This window comes from Sapajus apella, unplaced genomic scaffold (genome assembly GCF_009761245.1).
Source record: "Sapajus apella isolate SASKATOON/1434 unplaced genomic scaffold, GSC_monkey_1.0 scaffold80, whole genome shotgun sequence".
Classification (NCBI taxonomy): Eukaryota; Metazoa; Chordata; class Mammalia; order Primates; family Cebidae; genus Sapajus; species Sapajus apella.
The window spans coordinates 285,925-303,671 of NW_022437020.1; the positions used below are offsets into that span (position 1 = coordinate 285,925).

General features: G+C 42.5%; 1 protein-coding gene across 5 annotated transcripts in view; it reads left to right on the forward strand.

Annotated features, from left to right (window-relative positions):
• Positions 1–17,747, forward strand: part of SV2B (synaptic vesicle glycoprotein 2B) — a 188,519-nt gene that overhangs the window by 30,674 nt on the left and 140,098 nt on the right. For 2 of the 5 annotated variants that reach the window (XM_032252767.1, XM_032252769.1), the window contains exon 2: positions 12,258–12,375. The exons of the other annotated variants lie outside the window; for them this stretch is intronic. The gene's annotated coding sequence lies outside the window, so the exon portion shown is untranslated. The remainder of the gene's footprint in view (positions 1–12,257; positions 12,376–17,747) is intronic. 5 annotated transcript variants of the gene reach the window in all.

Consider the following 17,747-nt stretch of genomic DNA (forward strand, 5'->3'; position numbering starts at 1 on the left):
TTTTAACTAGAGACAAGGTCACACTCTATTGCCCAGGCTAGTGTTGAACTCCTGGACTCATGCAGTTCTTCCACCTTGGCTTCCCAAAGTGTTGGGAAGCATGAGCCACTGCACCCAGTCCAGGGAAAAGGTTTGGAACAGCCCTCATGGGGAATAAAACTAAGCACAACTAGGGGCATTGACAAGCAGGGCTGGGGATCAATCCATTTGAACATCTCTATTGCGGGTGTTGAGCAGATGAGCACACCTATATGTATGTATACATATACACATATACGTGTGTGTGTGCATATGTATATATTTTACTGTGAGTATTTGGCAGTCTAAGTAATGGGCGAAAGAAAGTGGGTTTGCAGGTCGGGTGCAGTGGCTCATGCCTGTAATCTCAGCATTTTGGGAGATCAAGGCAGAAGGATTGCTTGAGGCCAGGAATTTGACATCAGCCTGGGCAACATGGTGAGACTCCATTTCTGCAAAAACTTTGAAAAAAACCCAAAAAAGTGGCTTAGTGTGGTGGCTCATGCTTGTAATCCCAACATTTTGGGAGGCTGAGGTGGGCAGATCACTTAACGTCAGGAGTTTGAGACCAGCCTGGCCAACATGGTGAAACCCCGTATCTACTAAAAATAGAAAAATTAGCTGGGCATGGTGGCAGTCACCTGTAATCCCAGCTACTCGGGAGGCTGAGCACAAGAATTGCTTGAACCTGGGAGGCAGAGTTTGCGCCTCTGCACTTTAACCTGGGCCACAGAGCTAGACTCCGTCTCAAAAAAAAAAATAGTTAGCTGAGTGTGGTGGCGTCATCAGTAGAGGGTCGTGACTGCAAGTTGTTGAGGTTCTTAGTGTTTTTAACAAAGAATTGGACAAAAACACCCAGTAAAGCAAAGAAAGAATGAAGCAACAAAAGAAGGAAAGCAGGGATTTATTGAAAACGAAAGAACACTCCATGGTGTGGGAGTGGACCGAGTGGTGGCTCAAGGCTCAGATACAGAATCTTCTTGGGTCCAAATACCCTCTAGAAATTTCCACTGGCCCCTTCATGCTCGCCTCATGTAAATGAGGTGGTAGCCCACAATCAGCCTGATTGGTTGTAGAAAACAGCCAACCCGAGGCTGAAGTGAAGTTACAAAGGTCACACTCCTGTGCAAACATTGGTTGCAAAAGCAACCAATCAGGGTTATAAAGTTACAAAGTTATACTTATTATGGTCAAAGGAAGACTCCGCTGGCGATCAGTCTGATTGGTTGTGGACAGCAACCATTCAGGGGCTGGAGTGAAGTTACAAAGTTGCACAGGAAGACAGGACCCTCAATCAGTCTGATTTGTTTCAGACAGCCAGTTTTCCATCTGCTCTACAGAAGAGGCCAAAGGATATAGCCTTTGGTCCTTTTGTTACTTAGGCATGGAAAGTTAGGGGTTTCCTTTGGATTTAGTTCTAGGAAGTTGGTGTGAAACAGCTTTAGGTTCTCTGCCTCCAGACCCTATTCTCCTGGCTCAGTAGCCCATGCCTCCTGTAGTCCCAGCTGCTGGCAAGGCTAAGGTAGGAGGATCCACGGAGCCCAGGAGTTTGAGGCTGCAGTGAGCTATAGTCGTATCACTGCACTCCAGCCTGGGCAACAGAGTGAGATCTTGTGTCTTAAAAAAGATATGGGTTAATGTAGGGCTGAAAATTGTGCATGTCTCTGGTTCCTTATGGGAATTGGTGCCATTTCAGGTAAGGCCAGTGCATAACAAAGGCTAAAAGACTAAAGATTATTGAGCATCTGTTGCATAACAGACTTTGAGAGATGTATCCTCTGTTTATTTAATTCTGTAACATCCCCATGAGGCAGGCCACATCACTAGTCACATTTTGCAGACGGAGAAACTGAGGATCATAGAGATTAGGAGACTTCAATATGATCACAGCACAGAATAAACAGTGAAGGTGGAAATGGACACTAGTGCTTAATTTTGTAGGAATTAAGCATTTCTCCTCTATCTGCTGCTCACAGGGAAGACTTGGTCTCAGGGCTAATTAGATGTGAAAAAACAGCATTTCCTGTTGGGGCTGGTGCACTAATGAGCAAAGGGTTTTGATGCTAAAAAAAAAAAAAAAAAAAAAAGAACAAAATTGAACCACACCCTCTCCTGTTCCACTACTCTGAGGCAATATGTGGGGATACTTTTCCTTTTCCTTCCTTTTCCTTTTTTTTTTTTTTTGTTTGAGGCTGTCTGCTGAAATGCACAGGAATCGAAAATTCTAATGATAGTCTATTTTGGAGGGAGTGTTAAATTATTCAGAGGTAGGCACAAATAGCACATCTCCAGCCTCTACTTCCTGCTTGAACCTGCGGATGTCAATTTACTGAGCCCTGTAAGGGTCTGCAGAAAGTGCCTGGCCAGGGTGGGGACAGGCGGCAGGGCTTCCATCCACTGCCCAGGAGGCAGTTGCTCTCTGGCGGCTGTCTGGAGTCTGCAGCTCCAAACTCTCCACGCCTCCTGTTCCTAAGCAGCAGGGTCACTGGACACAGCTTGGTGCCATGGCAATAAAGTCCTGGACTTGGGCGTCTGGTTTCTCTTGTCCTCCCTTGCATGGATGTCCGTGAGCCTTCTAGGTATGCAATTCAAGAGAAGCTGGGACTTCTGCAGTGTGCTTTCATGGTGATCACATTTGCAGTTTTGCATACTCTGAGCTCAAAAACGTCCACATGCGCATGACGGCTTTCTTCAGCATGCTTAAAAAGTGAGGCATGTTGAGACGTCTTAAAAATATAGGTCCTCCCATGTCTCTTCACCACTTTTTAAATTTTTGAGATGGAGTCTTGTTCTGTCTCCCAGGTCAGAGTGCAGTGGGGTGATCTCGGCTCACTGCAACCTCTGCTTCCTGGGTTCAAGTGATTCTCCTGCCTCAGCCTCCTGAGTAGCTGAGATTACAGGCACTCGCCACCATGCCTGGCTAATTTTTGTATTTTTAATAGAGATGGGGTTTTGCCATGTTGGCCAGGATGGTTTCAAACTCCTGACCTCAGGTGATCCGCCCGTCTCGGCCTCCCAAAGTGCTGGGATTACAGGCGTGAGCCACCACGTCTGGTCTTCTCCACCATTTTCTTGTCATCACTCATTCTCTTCTCTCCCAGGGACCTCTTTGCATCTTCTCAGAAGAATATTGCTACAATTCAGAATCCATTCAAGATCGATGGGATTCTAGGCCTTCCCTGTGGAAATGCTGTGAGGGGTAGACGGAGCCACAAGGTAGCTGCAAGTAGGATGATTCTTAAATTTAGGATCCAAACCAGGACATGCAAGGGAGTGGAATTGGGTTTTTTACTAATGACTCCAGGACACCTGGCATGATCAGGCACTGTCTGGAGCAACTTGAGAGGATGGCCACTCTGGAAAGAACAGGGGCTCTGGAATGAAGTGTTTTGCTTAACATTTAAGAACCTCAGTTTCTTCATCAGTTAAACTGACATCTGCTTTTCATGGTCCTGTTGGAGCAACATATATAATGTGCCAGGGACAATTCCTAACACATAAGTGTTCAATATATATTAGCTCCTTTTCTTTAAAAAGCAAACAACCCTGGTTGGGCGCAGTGGCTCATGCCTATAATCCCACTACTTTGGGAGGCTGAGGTGGGCACATCACAAGGTCAGGAGTTCGAGACCAGCTTGGCCAACATGGTGAAACCCCGTCTCTACTAAAAAATACAAAAATTAGCTGGGCGTGGTGGCACATGTCTGTAATCCCAGCTGCTCGGGAGGCCGAGGCAGGAGAATCGCTGGAACCCGGGAGGTGGAGGTTGCAATGGGCTGAGATCCCGCCACTGCACTCCAGCCTGGGTGACAGAGTGAGACTCTGTCTCAAAAACAAAACAAACAAACAAACAAAAAACAATCCCAATAAAAACAACAGCAATAAAAAAAACTGCCCTGTACCAAAAAATCATTTCTAGGCTTCCAGCAGGTGGGATTAAGTTCCACCCATTTTCACTGCCTGCCTCTTCTCCCAACTATTCGTTCTAATGCAGAGGTGGACCATTGCTTTCCCAGTCAACCATTTCCTTTCCTGCTTAGATGTTTCTGGTCTCTGTATAACAGTGTTTCTCACTCATTTTTTTTTTTTTTTGAGACAGGGTCTCACTCTGTTACCCAGGCTGGAGCGCAGTGGTGTGATCAGTGCTCACTACAGCCCAGACCACCTCAGCTCCAGTGATTCTCCCACTTCAGCCTCCCAAGTAGCTGGGAGCCCTCTCTCGCATCATGAAATTCTAATCCTGTGGATATACTGTATATCTTTTTATGTACTGTCACCCTCGAGAGGCCACAAACCATTGTGATTTCAAAGATTGTTTTCCTCCTTCCCCATCAAAGAGTAGATTATCGCCCCTTTCAAAAACCAATTTTCGTCCCCTTGGAGGCAGTATCGACCCCTTTGAGAATGCATGGCATTTAGCGTGAATCTTTCACTCTTCCCACTTCATCTCAGACTTTCCCGTGTTGGGGGTGTCGTACGTCTCAGTTGGAACCTACCTACATGGTGAGGAGGGGAAAAACCATGAAAAATAGTAAGAAATACATTTTGCTGAGCAAATGCTTCTGGTACATAATCTCTGATCATCACAGCAATCCTGCAAGAACATTTTCTTTCACAGATGAGAAAACTCAGGCTTGGAGAGGTAAGTAACCCACAACTTTGGGGTTGAATGTAAAACAGCGTCCATCTGTCTGATATGAAGATGGAAACCATGAGGCCATACTGCCTGCTCATTCATAAAGGTCAGGGAAAGGGAATAGTACAAGGGATCAGCATTTACTGAGCTGTTGCTATGTGTCTGAAACTCTGGTGTTTTACCTACTTATTTAATTCACATCCCTGCTTTGTGAAGTTGGGAGTATGTGCCTCATTTTAGAGACAAAAGATGGGTTTGCAATGATTATTTTTTCAAATTTCACATGGCCAGCAGTTCATGAAGGCTGGATTCTGACCCAGATCTGCCTCTGAAAACTCCTCTCTGTTCATTACAAAACAGCTCCTAGGAGGAGGGTGCTCTTAACCTCCACCTTGCAGGAGGGTAAGAGAACCACACAAGTGTAGCTTTCTCCTACTGCCTTTTCCCCAACACACACATTTGAATTTTTTTTTTTTGGCATACATAGATATGAAAATAATATAAAGTTAGATATGAAGATAATATAAACCATAACATTAGAAAACTTTGTGTATTTTACTACCTTCACAAAGTACTGCCTTCACAAACTCCTAGGGATCTGGGAATTGCAGATTAAATGCCGCTGGTCTCTGATATGCCTAAGAGGGACCTGCTGGAGAGAATTTAGCAGGATGCCATTCAGGTGGGCATACTCAGATGCAGCGTAGCATAGGTATAACCCCCAGACCAGTCGGGAGAGAGCGGCTCACCTCAGCAGCTTGCTGCACCTGACAGCCAGAACGTAAGGGGTCAGTTTGGGAATGACTTACTCTCCAGAGGTCTTAGGTATATTCTTGGAGAGAGAACCTTTATTTACATGTGCTGATCCAGCTAGTGGTGAACCAGGGGGAAAGCCCATCCGCCTTAGGTGCTTTGTCCCAGGGATAGAACCGTGCAGTGGCATAAGTGCTCTTGGCTCAGCTGTCTGCAAGCCATTTACATCTTCATTTCATCACGGGCCTAATTTGCTGAGCCCTGACCTGACAGCCAGGTGGGGCCAACCATTCTGTTCACACCCTGGAGCAAGGAAGCTTTAGGCTCCTGGAAGGCAAACTGCTGTTTTAGTTGTCAGTAGATCTGTGTTTCGGTAGCAGGAATGGCGGCTTCCTTCCCTCAGGGAGGAGGGGGTGGTGACAGCCGGGGTTGACCAGCTCTCCTGCTGTGACAGAGGCATCTGTAGGCTGGCACATGTGGTCCATCGGTAGGTGACAGTGATGAAACAGCAGCAGCTTTGGCCGGAGAAGCATGAGGGCTGGGTAGCCTGCTTATTTCTGCTCTCCTGGTCACGGGCAACTTACCTTGACCAGGATCTTGGCGGATGAAGGAAAAACTATCTGCTCCTAAATGAAAACTTGATTGTGCAGCAGACGACCTGCAGGCAAAGCAGCAGCACTGGTATGTGATTTCTAGGGAAGAGTGTGAGTAATGCAGCTTGTCAACAGTTGTTGGGGTGACTTGGAAAAAGCAGGCAGTCACTGAACCTCAGTTTCCTCAGCTGGGGGGTGTGAGGGTCAGGTTACATACCCTCTAAGTCTCATGTATTTTTTCATGGTTGTATCAATTTTTAAAATGGTTTTATTAAAAACTAAAATCTGTCAGTGGGACACTCTTCCAGCCTCCAACTGCTAATCACCCTGGTTAATGAGTTGTTTCAGCCACCCGCATATTAGAGTTTAGCCACCTCCATTGTTTTAAAAATTGTGTGATTCTAAATGTGAGGTGGAAGATGAGGGTGGCACTAAAGCGTTGACCACAAAGCTGTTATTTATTTTTAACTTATAATTAGATTTACAATGGACGAAGCAGTTAGCAAATCACTAGTGAGTAGCTGTGTGTCAGGCATGAGACGGAACACAAATTACGTGCACATTTAGTTTCAGACTCAGAAATCTCATTTTATTCCAAAACTGCAGAACAAAAATATGAAAAAGTGAAATATATGTATTTCATCTATATATACACACACATTTGCACAGGTTATTAATTGTAGCCAAAAACATTAATTCATTAAAACACATCAAATATGTTTAAACCCACAGGTTGATAATTGTGCTCAGAATAAAACATCTCACTAGTCACTGTTGGAAGATGCTAGAAAGCCAATGTATTATTTTGAAAACTGGTATATAAGAAGAGAGAATCAGGTGTTTACTTTGCCTTTACAATAAACTATGTCTCAGGACAACCAAATGATAGACGAGGGGAAGTTGCTCTTTATGGAAGTATTCCAGCTGATGAAGAAAGAGTGACAGAATTGGAATTCTGTCATCTGAATTACAGGGTCTAGGCAATAATCACCAATGACTGGTAGCATCAGGTGAAGAAAGACCAGATTTTATGTGTACCTTGATAGAAGTGTCACAACACTACCTATGAAGTGGCCTTGACCCACAAAACAAAGCAAAAACAAAACCCAACGATAAGCAGAAAATCAACCAAAAAAAAAAACAACCCTAACCCGAATCTGCATGGAGTGTGTCCAGGGGAGCTTTCTGCGATGATGGGAATGTTCTGTACCTGCACAGTCCAGCCTAGTAGCCACTAGCCACATGCATGTGTTGAGCACTTGAAATAAGACTAGTGTGACTGAGGAACTAAGTTTTAAATTTTATTGAATTATGACTCATTTAAATTTAAATAGCCACATGTGGTTATGGGTTACTGTATTGGACAGCACAGTTCTAAATCAACCTATCAATTTATGGGACACACAGGGGACAGAAAAACATGTTGAATGACACCACAGGAATGCAAACAGCAAAACAATTCTATTGGAACTGTAGTCGGCACTCTGCATTCATGGATTCAACCAATTACAGATTGAAAATATTTGAAAAACAATGAATGGTTGCATCTGTACTAAATGGGTACAGAATTTTTTTTCTTGTCATTCCCAAAACAATATAGTATAGCAAATATTTATATAGCATTTACATTATATTGGGTATTATAAGTAATCTAAAGATGATTTAAAGTATACAGGAAGACGTGCATAGGTGATATGCAGATACTGTGTCATTTTCTATAAGGGACTTGAGCTTCATGGGTTTTGGTATCTGCAGGGGGTCCTTGAACCAATCCTTCGTGGTTACTGAGAGATGATTGCAGAGGACAAACTATCTGGTTTTATCAATAAATGAAGCACAATTAATAAAAAAGACATAGCCTGGGAAACATGAATTATTAAAGACGAGTGACAACCAGTTATTAATACAAGATATAGAATGTATATGGATCCTGTTTTGAACAGTTAAACTAGTGAAATTATGAGAAGATTAGGGAAATAGAAACCCTGATTGTATTTTACGCATGGTAATGGCATACTGGTTATTTAAAAATAGAGTTCTATTCTTTAAAAATTATTACTGATGTGCGTATGGCTAAAATCATATGATGCTGTAATTCCAGCACTTTGGGAGGCCGAGGCAGGTGGATCACCCGAGGTCAGGGGTTCAAGACCACTCTGACCAACATGGTGAAGCCTTGCCTGTACTAAAAGTACAAAAAATTAGCCAGGCTTGGTGGCGGGTGCCTGCAATCTCAGCTACTCAGAAGGCTGAGGCAGGAGAATCACTTGAACCTGGGAGGCAGAGGTTGCAGTGAGCTGAGATCGCGCCATTGCACTCCAGCCTGGGTGACAAGAGTGAGACTCCAACTCAAAAAAAAAAAAAGCATATGATGTTGGGATGTGCTTCAAAATCACCCAATGGTTGTGTGAACGGGAAGGAGGTTGGAGAACTGGGTTTGGTATAGATGATACGAGATTGGAATGAGTTAATTGTTCAGGTTGGCTGGTGGGGACATGGTAGTTCATTAAATTATTCTCTCTACTTTTGAATGTGCTTGCAAATTCTCACAATAAAATGTTAAAAAAAAAAGAGAAGTAAGGGAAACTTCCAAGGAACCTCTCTTTAACCCCAAATAACAGCAGCCATAATAGCAACAGGAGCAAAAATGCCACCCTTGAACTAAAACCAGAGCTGAGAAGTGGAGGCAGGGAAAGGTGTACAAATGGAGGCAGGGAAAGGTGTACAAATGGTGCCTTCGAAAGCAGGGTGAGGGCAAACACCGAGATCAGTGCTGTAGTAAGGAGAGTAAGCCTTGGGCCAAGGGCACGTTAAGCTGCAACCCCAGCTAAGGTGATCCCAGGTCCGCAGTGTCCCTGAGTCTCAGAGAAGGCAAAAGCTAATTCTGTCTGAAAGAGAGCACCCTCCCTATATGTATGAGGGATTCCTATGGATCAGGGTTAAACAAATAGGAGCAAACATTAGGGTGAATGTAACAATTATCATCTAAACTGAGACACTTTTGAGGATGCAAGGAGGTACTAAGGTAATGAACAGGTGTCAACTGGTCGTAAAGGACATAAATTAAGATTGTCCTGGAGAAACTAAGCCATATGGTCCCTCTGGTAGCCAAGGAAGGAAGGAAGGTCCGGCCACTCTGCTCTTAGAGTTCGGTGAGAGTGAGAACCTGCGTCTCAGCCCAGATCACTTGGAAGTTGAACTCATGCTCTGGGTCAGTGATTCTCAAAGTGTGGTCCTTGGACCAGTAACATCAGCATCACCTGGGAGCTTGCTAGAAATACAGGCTCTTGGGTCCTTCCCCAGACCTAATAAATCAGAAACTCGGGGGATGGGCACAGTAGGTGATTCTGATACACCAAGTTTGAGAACCACTGGTGTAGGTGAACATTTATGAGCTGGTGTCCTTCCAACTATTAATAAACATTCCACGAGTATGACAATGCTCACGAAGTTTTCTTCAAGGTAATAGCAGCTAGGAACAAAGTTACATTTTCTCAATCCTTAACATTTTAATGGTACAGGTAATTCTATAAATAAAGTCTAGTGAACGTCATTCATCAATTATCCATTAAGAAGGATTTTAAAATAATAAAAATGCCTTTTAGCGTTTTCTATCTCAAAAGTCTAGTGCTTCTCCCAGAGGAGGAGAACAAAAATATCACCTTCTCAAAGGAAGTTTTCATTACATATATATCTCTCCTGAGTGCCAGTTCGTGAAGTTCCTCCAAATTAAGTTCCCATACACTTCTGGCTGAAACTCGTCCCTAGTTAGCACTAGCTCATTCATTAGATCTGCTTCCATTTAACCTGGGGTCAGAGGAGTAGCCCATTGCGGTTCTCTTTGATCTCCAACAGAGTGGAGAGCATGATTGATGGGCCAGTTTTTCTTTCCACAGTAGGCTTTCTAGACTAACCAGTACTGGGTGTGGGTGGGGCATATACTAGATATTTTTGTGGTTTAAAAAACCACCTTCTGTTAAAGGCATGATTCTGTTTGTCTCGAAGAAGTTTCTGGCATGGCTCAGTGGCTATTTATCACCTCTGTATTCAGCATAATAGAATGAGCTCTTGTTGATTAGGCCTTGCTGGGGGTTGATAAACACACACACACACACACACACACACACACACACACACACGCACACACGCACGCGCGCGCACGCACGCGCAGAGAGAGATAGAAGACTCTCTGTTTTTTTATGGCCACAGGCACCAAACAAAAATCACATAGCCTCAGATGAACATATGTTAACACTAAGGTTCTCCACACTTCTTGCAACTTCTCTTAAAATAGAACTATTATCATAATGGAAGCCAGAAGTGCTACAAGCACTCAGGTGGTAGGGCTGATTGCTAAGAGCGGCACAGCATCGCACTGTTTCTGAAACCCTACTTCTGGATCTGGCTACATTCTTTGGAGACCATTTTTTAAAAATAGCCCTTTCTTCCACTCGGTTCCCACTAGGATTTTCTTCAGTAGGTCTGCATTGAGGCCTGAGAAACTCCAATTTTGGGAGGGTGCTTAGGGGATTTCTGATGTACAGCTCAAGCTGGGAACTGCCAATGCTGAGTTAGAGCTGTTCTAGTGAGGGCTCGGAGGGTTTCCAGGTTTTTGTTGGCATCATCTACAGTGCCTTGCAGAGCAGGGCCTTGCTCTTCTTTAGGAAGACTTGAAGTTTTCGGGCGCATCTTTGTAGTTTAACATTCTAACCTATTCCTAATCCAGCTGATCAGTGAGTTCATTGAGGTGTCCCTGTCAAGGGTGCAGAGAGGTTCCCCTTTGAGAGCCAGCGCTGCACTTACCACCTGTGAGACTTTGAGCAAATTACCGAACTCCTGCAAGCCTCCCTTTGATGATATAAAGAGTGGTAAGAGTAATATCTACTTGAGAGGGCTGTTGTGAAGATTAAATGAGAGGATATTAGTAAAATGCTGAGCCCATTGCCTGGCACACAGCAAGTGCTTAATAAATCACTCATATCTTTATTTTTTCTTAAGGGTTCAAGCCAACAGAGTTGACAAATAGATTTTTTTTTTGGACGCGGGTCACACTTTGGCAACATTTTTTTCTGCTAATGGATATTACAGAAAGTTACATTCAGAGAGGTAGATGCTGTATCTGAAAGCATATATGTTTCCTGTCATATACAGTGTTTCCAGACACAGTCTGACGGGAAATGGCAGTAAAGAACACAGGGTTCCACAGGAGATACTCAGAGCGAGGATCCTCCGAGCTCCTAAGCAGAAAAATGGCATAAAGAGAGCAGGGAGGCAGAGAGGTAAGATACACGGCTTTGCCCGACCCCAGTTCGGCCTAGATATTAGCTGGAGGCCCTGAATCTGAAGAGCTGGATATGATGGGATCACACTCTACACTCTGGAAAGGTCCAAGATTTCTTGCATTTCATAGGCATCTTCAAAAGTCCCCCTTGATTCTGACTTCTGCTTATTCTCAACTGCTCCCATCCTGTCTCTAAGACATCCGTTGCTGTTGCTGGCCTCATGGCCTCGCTGCTCCCTTCCCTCCTCTGTCTCATTTCCATGCTTAGTCCATCCAGTTCACTTCAAATGAAGAACAATTTAATTACCTCTTTTGCTACCTTTTCTCTTGCTAAGTCGTGCTTTCTGGGTGTCTGCTGCCCCAAGTGACACTTCAAGATATCTTCTAGAACCAAGAGGAAAACTTCCTGAAAAAAATAATGATGCTTGCTCTTAAGTAATAATTCCTATCTCCCTCCAAACCTGAATATTTAAGTAATGAGATGCTGAGCAAATATAGGAATGATTATGTAGGTGGTGGTGTTAGTGATGGAGAGAAAGGCTGATCAGGAGATATTTAACAGACGATAAGATCCCATGACAAATTGATCATAGAAGAAAAACGGAAGGGGAAGGAAGGGAACCAACGTTTATTGAATGCATTTATCTTAACAACAACCCTATTCTATTAGTTTTATCCCAGCTTTCCAAGCAATGGAAATAGAGGGGTCAAATAATATGCCCAAGGCCACTCAGACAGTAAATGGAAGATCCAGGATCCAACCAAGGTGTGGTTTAAAACCCTGTATTCTTTGCATTGTATTCTTAATCACTTCTACCGTAGAGGACAGTAGGGTCCGTTCTATGCTGTGTTTGGTTCAACACTGATTTGAACTTAATTCAACAAGAAAATCATTTTTATATAAAAATAAAGTTTAGCATATACTCTTATTTTTTATAGCTTGCAATTTGCATCATTGCATGAGTCTTTCTTTCAGTGTTTCTCAGGCACATGGAGCAGAATCTGCTGCTGCTTCAGTGTAAAGGCGGCTCCTCTTACTCACTTGCAAAAGCACAGCCAGTGGCTGGGAGTTCCAGGGAGGCTGTTTCCCAACTGTGAGTGCTGTCCAGGGGTAGACTGGGCGGGCCCACTCTCATGGGAGGTATGAATATTTAAGCAAAGACTGGAGGACTGCTAGGTTGGGGTATTGCTGTGGGAATTTGAATTTGGATGGTAGGGTCCCACATAGGGCTGCCCATAAGAGCCGCTTGGGGAAGGCATGCTCAAAACACAGTTGCCTGGGTTCTATCAGAGACGATCCAGTATGTGTAGAGTGGCTCAGAGGCCTTTCGGATATGTTCCCTAGTTGATTATCATGCACACCTGGGACCACCGAAACAGGCTGCCATTCACTCTTTCCATTTGCCCCGATAATACCCTGAGACAGCGTTGCTACAAAATATCTCACCTTTATTATTTTTTTTCATCACTCTAGTGTCTCGACTTTGGAAACAAAAGACATCATTCTATTAATAGCATTCTGTCTTTAGTAGTAGTATTTCCATTTACTGTATAAAATATAGTAATTCTCGATCGCTCAAAGTGTCAAATCCAGAAAATGCAGCATTCCTATGTGTAATGTTAATATCATTCTTGAACAATTGCTGGCTGAAGATTCATTTGATGAATCTGACTTTTCTGAAATAGATGATTCTGATGATTCAGATGATTCAGACGATTCTGATGTTTGTTCTTTTTGGAAATAATTCCAGGAACAGCTTTTATATTTTATTTTCATATTGAAAATTGGCCAGATTTGCTTCAGCCTCAAAGAGCACGTTTATGCAAAATTAATTGAGCACTGGCAGTATTTTTCCCTAAATGAGTAAAGTTCCCTTCATCACTGGGTTTTTTAGAATCTGTCTTCTAGTATGGGAGGAAGAACCTTGTAGCCTTTAAGACATAATGCTCTGTCCATATAGGCAGTGATAACTGGTCAAACATGATTTCTATTTCATTTTTGGAGAAGGTAGAATACCAAGTTGCCTGTAAAATATCTGGGTTATACATTCTCTTTGTAATGGAAAATGTTATTTACTCTAGTAGTACTTGTTGGTGATGCCAGCAGACCACACATATTTTACTTTGAAGAGGCCAGATAATGTTTATACACCTGCAGGAACTAGGAAGAGGAATCAAGATGGGATTCCTAGCTGATGTATGTACTTACAAAAAACGGAAGGGTAAACAGGACTGGAATGTAGCACGCTCAAATGTACTTCTCCTTGGTGTGCTTGAAGCAGAAAAGAAAACTCAAGGGATTCAGTGGCGAATATATATTTTCTGGGCCTTGAGTAACATGCTGGCCAATCTCTCTCCAGCTCTTGAGTTGAAACATTCATGATTTTTTCAGAAAAAGCATTTGCTTATTCTTCCCCAAATAGATGGATACTGGTAATAAATAATGAAAAAATACTGAATGGCAGGAAAAGGACATGCAATTTTTCCATCCTTCTGCTATAATGCTTTCTTAATAATTGATGTGTGCATCTTTTCTGGTGATGAAAGACCTCTTTCTTAAAGAGAGATAGCAGATGGACAAAGCTGAGAGACTTGCTGACTTTGTGGCCAGCCCAGAGGCACTGACCACCAAACCATTTGCTTTTCAACAGCAGGACGGTTCTCAGAAGAGGACACAGGATAGGACTGCCATGCCTTCTCCACCTCTCTTACCTTATTCTGTGCCACTCAGCCTTCTTTGGCAGCCAGCCTATTTCTCGTTTTTAAGTAGGAAGATTCTGTAATGAACTTCAACCTATTTCTACTGTGTTAATTAATATGTTCATACAGAAGGTTGCTGTTTTCCCTTAAGGTGTGATGAATAGGACTGGTTTTTTAATGTAAGTCACTTAGAGCTTTAGCGGATATAGCAGTTCACTTTGGGAAACATTAACATTGAATAGCAAGACATAATAAATTCCTTATATATTTATTATTTTTTTGAGATGGAGTGTCACTCTGTTGCCCAGGCTGGAGGACAGTGGTGTGATCTTGGTTCATTGCAACATCCACCTGCTGGGTTCAAGCAATTCACCTGCCTCAGCCTCCTGAGTAGCTGGGACTATAAGTGTGCACCACCATGCCTGACTAATTTTTTGTATTTTTAGTAGAGGTGGGGTTTCACCATGCTGGCCAGGCTGGTCTTGAATTCCTGACCTCGTGATCCACCTGGCTTGGCCTCCCAAAGTGTTGGAATTACAGGTGTGAGCCACTGCACTTGGCCAATAAATTATTTTTTCCTTTAAATTTAATTTTTATTCTAAGTTCAGGGGTACATGTGCAGGTTTGTTATGTAGGTAAACTTGTATCATGGGGGTTTGTTGTACAGACTATTTCATCACCCAGGTTATTGAGCCTAGTACCCATTAGTTATTGTTTCTGATCCTCTTCCTCCTCCCACCCTCCACCCTCCACCCGCCACCCTCCAATAGGCTTCAGTGTGTGCTGTTCCCCACCATGTGTCCCTGTGTTCTCATCAGTTAGCTCTCACTTATAAGTGAGAACATGCAATATTTGGTTTTCTATTCCTGCATTATTTTGCTAAGGATAATGGCTTCCAGCTCTATCCATGTTCTGGAAAAGGATATGATCTCATTCTGTTTTCATGGCTGCATAGGATTCCATGGTATATACGTACCACGTTTTCTTTATTCAGTCTACCATTGATGGGCATTTAGGTTGATTCCATGTCTGTGCTACTGTGAATAATGCTGCAATGAACATACATGTGCATACGTTCTTATAATAGAATGATTTATATTTCTTTGGGTGCATACCCAGTAATGAGATTGCTGGGTTGAACAGTATTTCTGTTTTCAGGTCTTTGAGGAATTGTCACACTGTCTTTCACAATGGGGTAACTAATTTACATTTCCACCAACAATGTATAAGCATTTGTTATTTTTTTGACTTTTTAGTAATAGCCATTCTGACTGGGTGTGAGATGATATCTCATTGTGGTTTTGATTTGCATTTTTCTAAGCTTTTCTTCATGTGATCATTGGCTGCATTTATTTCTTCTTTTGAAAAGTATCTGTTCATATCCTTTGTCCACTTTTTAATGAGGTTTTTTTCTCCTAAATTTGTTTAAGTTCCTTATAAATGCTCAATATTAGACCTTAGTCAGATGCATAGTTTGCAAAAATATTCCCCCATTCCGTAAGTTGTCTGTTCACTCTGTTGATAGTTTTCTTTGCTGTGCAGAAGCCCTTTAGTTTAATAGATCCCATTTGTCAACTTTTGCTTTGATTGCCATTGCTTTTGGTGTCTTCATCATAGAATCTTAGCCCATTCTTTTGTCCAGAGTGGTATTGCCTAGGTTGTCTTCCAGAGTTTTTATAATTTTGGGGTTTACGTTTACATCTTTAATATACCTTGAGTTAATTTTTGTGTATGGTGTAAGGAAGGGATCCAGTTTAAATCTTCTGCATATGGCTAGCCAATTATACCAGCACCATTTATTGAATCCGTTCTCCATTGCTTGTTTTTTGTCAGGTTTGTCGAAGATCAGATAGTTGTAGAGTGTGGTCTTATTTCTGGGCTCTATTCTGTTACTTTGGTCAATGTGTCTGTTTTTGAACCAGTACCATGCTGTTTTGGTTACTGTAGCCCTGTAGTATAGTTTGAAGTCAGGTAGCGTGATGCCTCTGGCTTTATTCTTTTTGCTTAGGATTGACTTGGCTTTGTGGGCTCTTCTTTGATTTTATATAAATTAAATTCTTTTCTTGTTTTGTGAAGAATGTCAATAGTTTAACCAACAATAGCATTGACAAAGCTGAGAGGTCTTGCTGAGTTTGTGGCCATTATAGAATTGAATCTATAAATTGCTTTGAGCAGTATGACCATTTTAATGATATTGCTGAGTTTGTGGCCATTATAGAATTGAATGCTGAGTTTGTGAGTCATTCTAGAATTGAATCTAAAAATTACTTTGGGCAGTATGGCCATTTTAATGATATTGATTCTTCCTGTCCAGGAGGATGAAATGTTTTTTCATTTAGGTTTGTCTCATCTCTGATTTCTTTGAGCAGTGTTAGTAGTTTTCCTTGTAGAGATCTTTTACCTCTCTAGTTAGCTGTATTCCTACGTATTTTATTTTATTTTTTTGACACAGCTAATTCTACTGGGCAAACTCTACCAGCGACTACAGTATAAAAAGCCATCCACAGACTCCCTCTGGGCTCTGTATGGGCACTAGGAAACAGTGAACAAAGTTGAAGGGACCTGTCCAACGACAGTCAGACCACGGTTTGAATCTGAACAACACACTATAGTGACTGTGATTTTTGGTAAGTCACTTAACCTCTCAGAGTCTTGTTTGCTCATTCATAAATGGTGCACGGAATGCCTCCTTTGATCAAGAGTGACTCATGCAATGTTTGTAAAGCTTCTGAGCCATAGAACTCAATTCATGAGCCTACACGTTCACTGTAAGCATTCATCCCATTAGACAAGATCCTTGAGAGTAGAGATTTATTTATCCTTGAGAGTAAGTCTTATTTATGTCTCCAGTGCCTAGTAACAATAGGAACTCATATTTACTGAAAGAACAAAAAATGAATTTGTCTTATTTGATTAGTAATCTTTAAAACTGTGCAGTGACTCTTGCCGGGGTGTAGATAACTCTTTAACCCTAAACTCTTCACCTGCCTCTGTCCCTAAATGAATTCAGACCTATCACCCAGACTTTTTCAACCCCCTTGGCAGAGTGTTGGCTTGCCAGTCCACAGAACCTACCACCTAGAATTACACTATCCCTTCTTGCATGGGAGTCCTCTGAGTTGTGGGGTGGATGCAAATCTTTGCAGAGATGCTGGTGGTCCAGCCTGCCCAGACGTGCCATGCAGCCACTCCCATCTTGGGTCATGTCATGTCAGTGCCAGTGCTACAGACAAGCAAGGCATGAGGGGCAGCAGGTTTTTTTCCTGCTTTCAGAGACCTCTATCCATCCTCTGCTTCTGTGTTCCCTTCCCAGCCCAGGGGAACCTCTTTTTAGTCTGAGTGAGACCAGTTTCCCCTTTCTGCTCTTTAAGGCACTTAGTACATCCCTAGAATCCGTCTTTCCCTAAGGCTGTAGGCTTTTGGAATATACAAGCCAGAAACAGTTTCAGGTTTATTTTTTGATTTATTTTCTGCTCTGCCTAGACCTCTCCTAGATATCAAACATGTAAGACTCATTACTTGCCTGAATCCGGGAAGGGAGAGTTAATATCTTAAAATGTTGTAGGTTTAGTGCCTAGGAGGAAACAATTAGATATTGGGGACTGGTTTTACCAGGGATGGCAAATGTTATAGGACTTTAGGGGATATTAATTCCTTATGATTGTGAGATGGTGAAACTCCAGGTATCGCAGCATTTAAGACAGGAAAAAGGATGGGAAAAACAATAGTTTTCTTTCTCTCTCTCTCTCTTTCTTTCTTTCTTTCT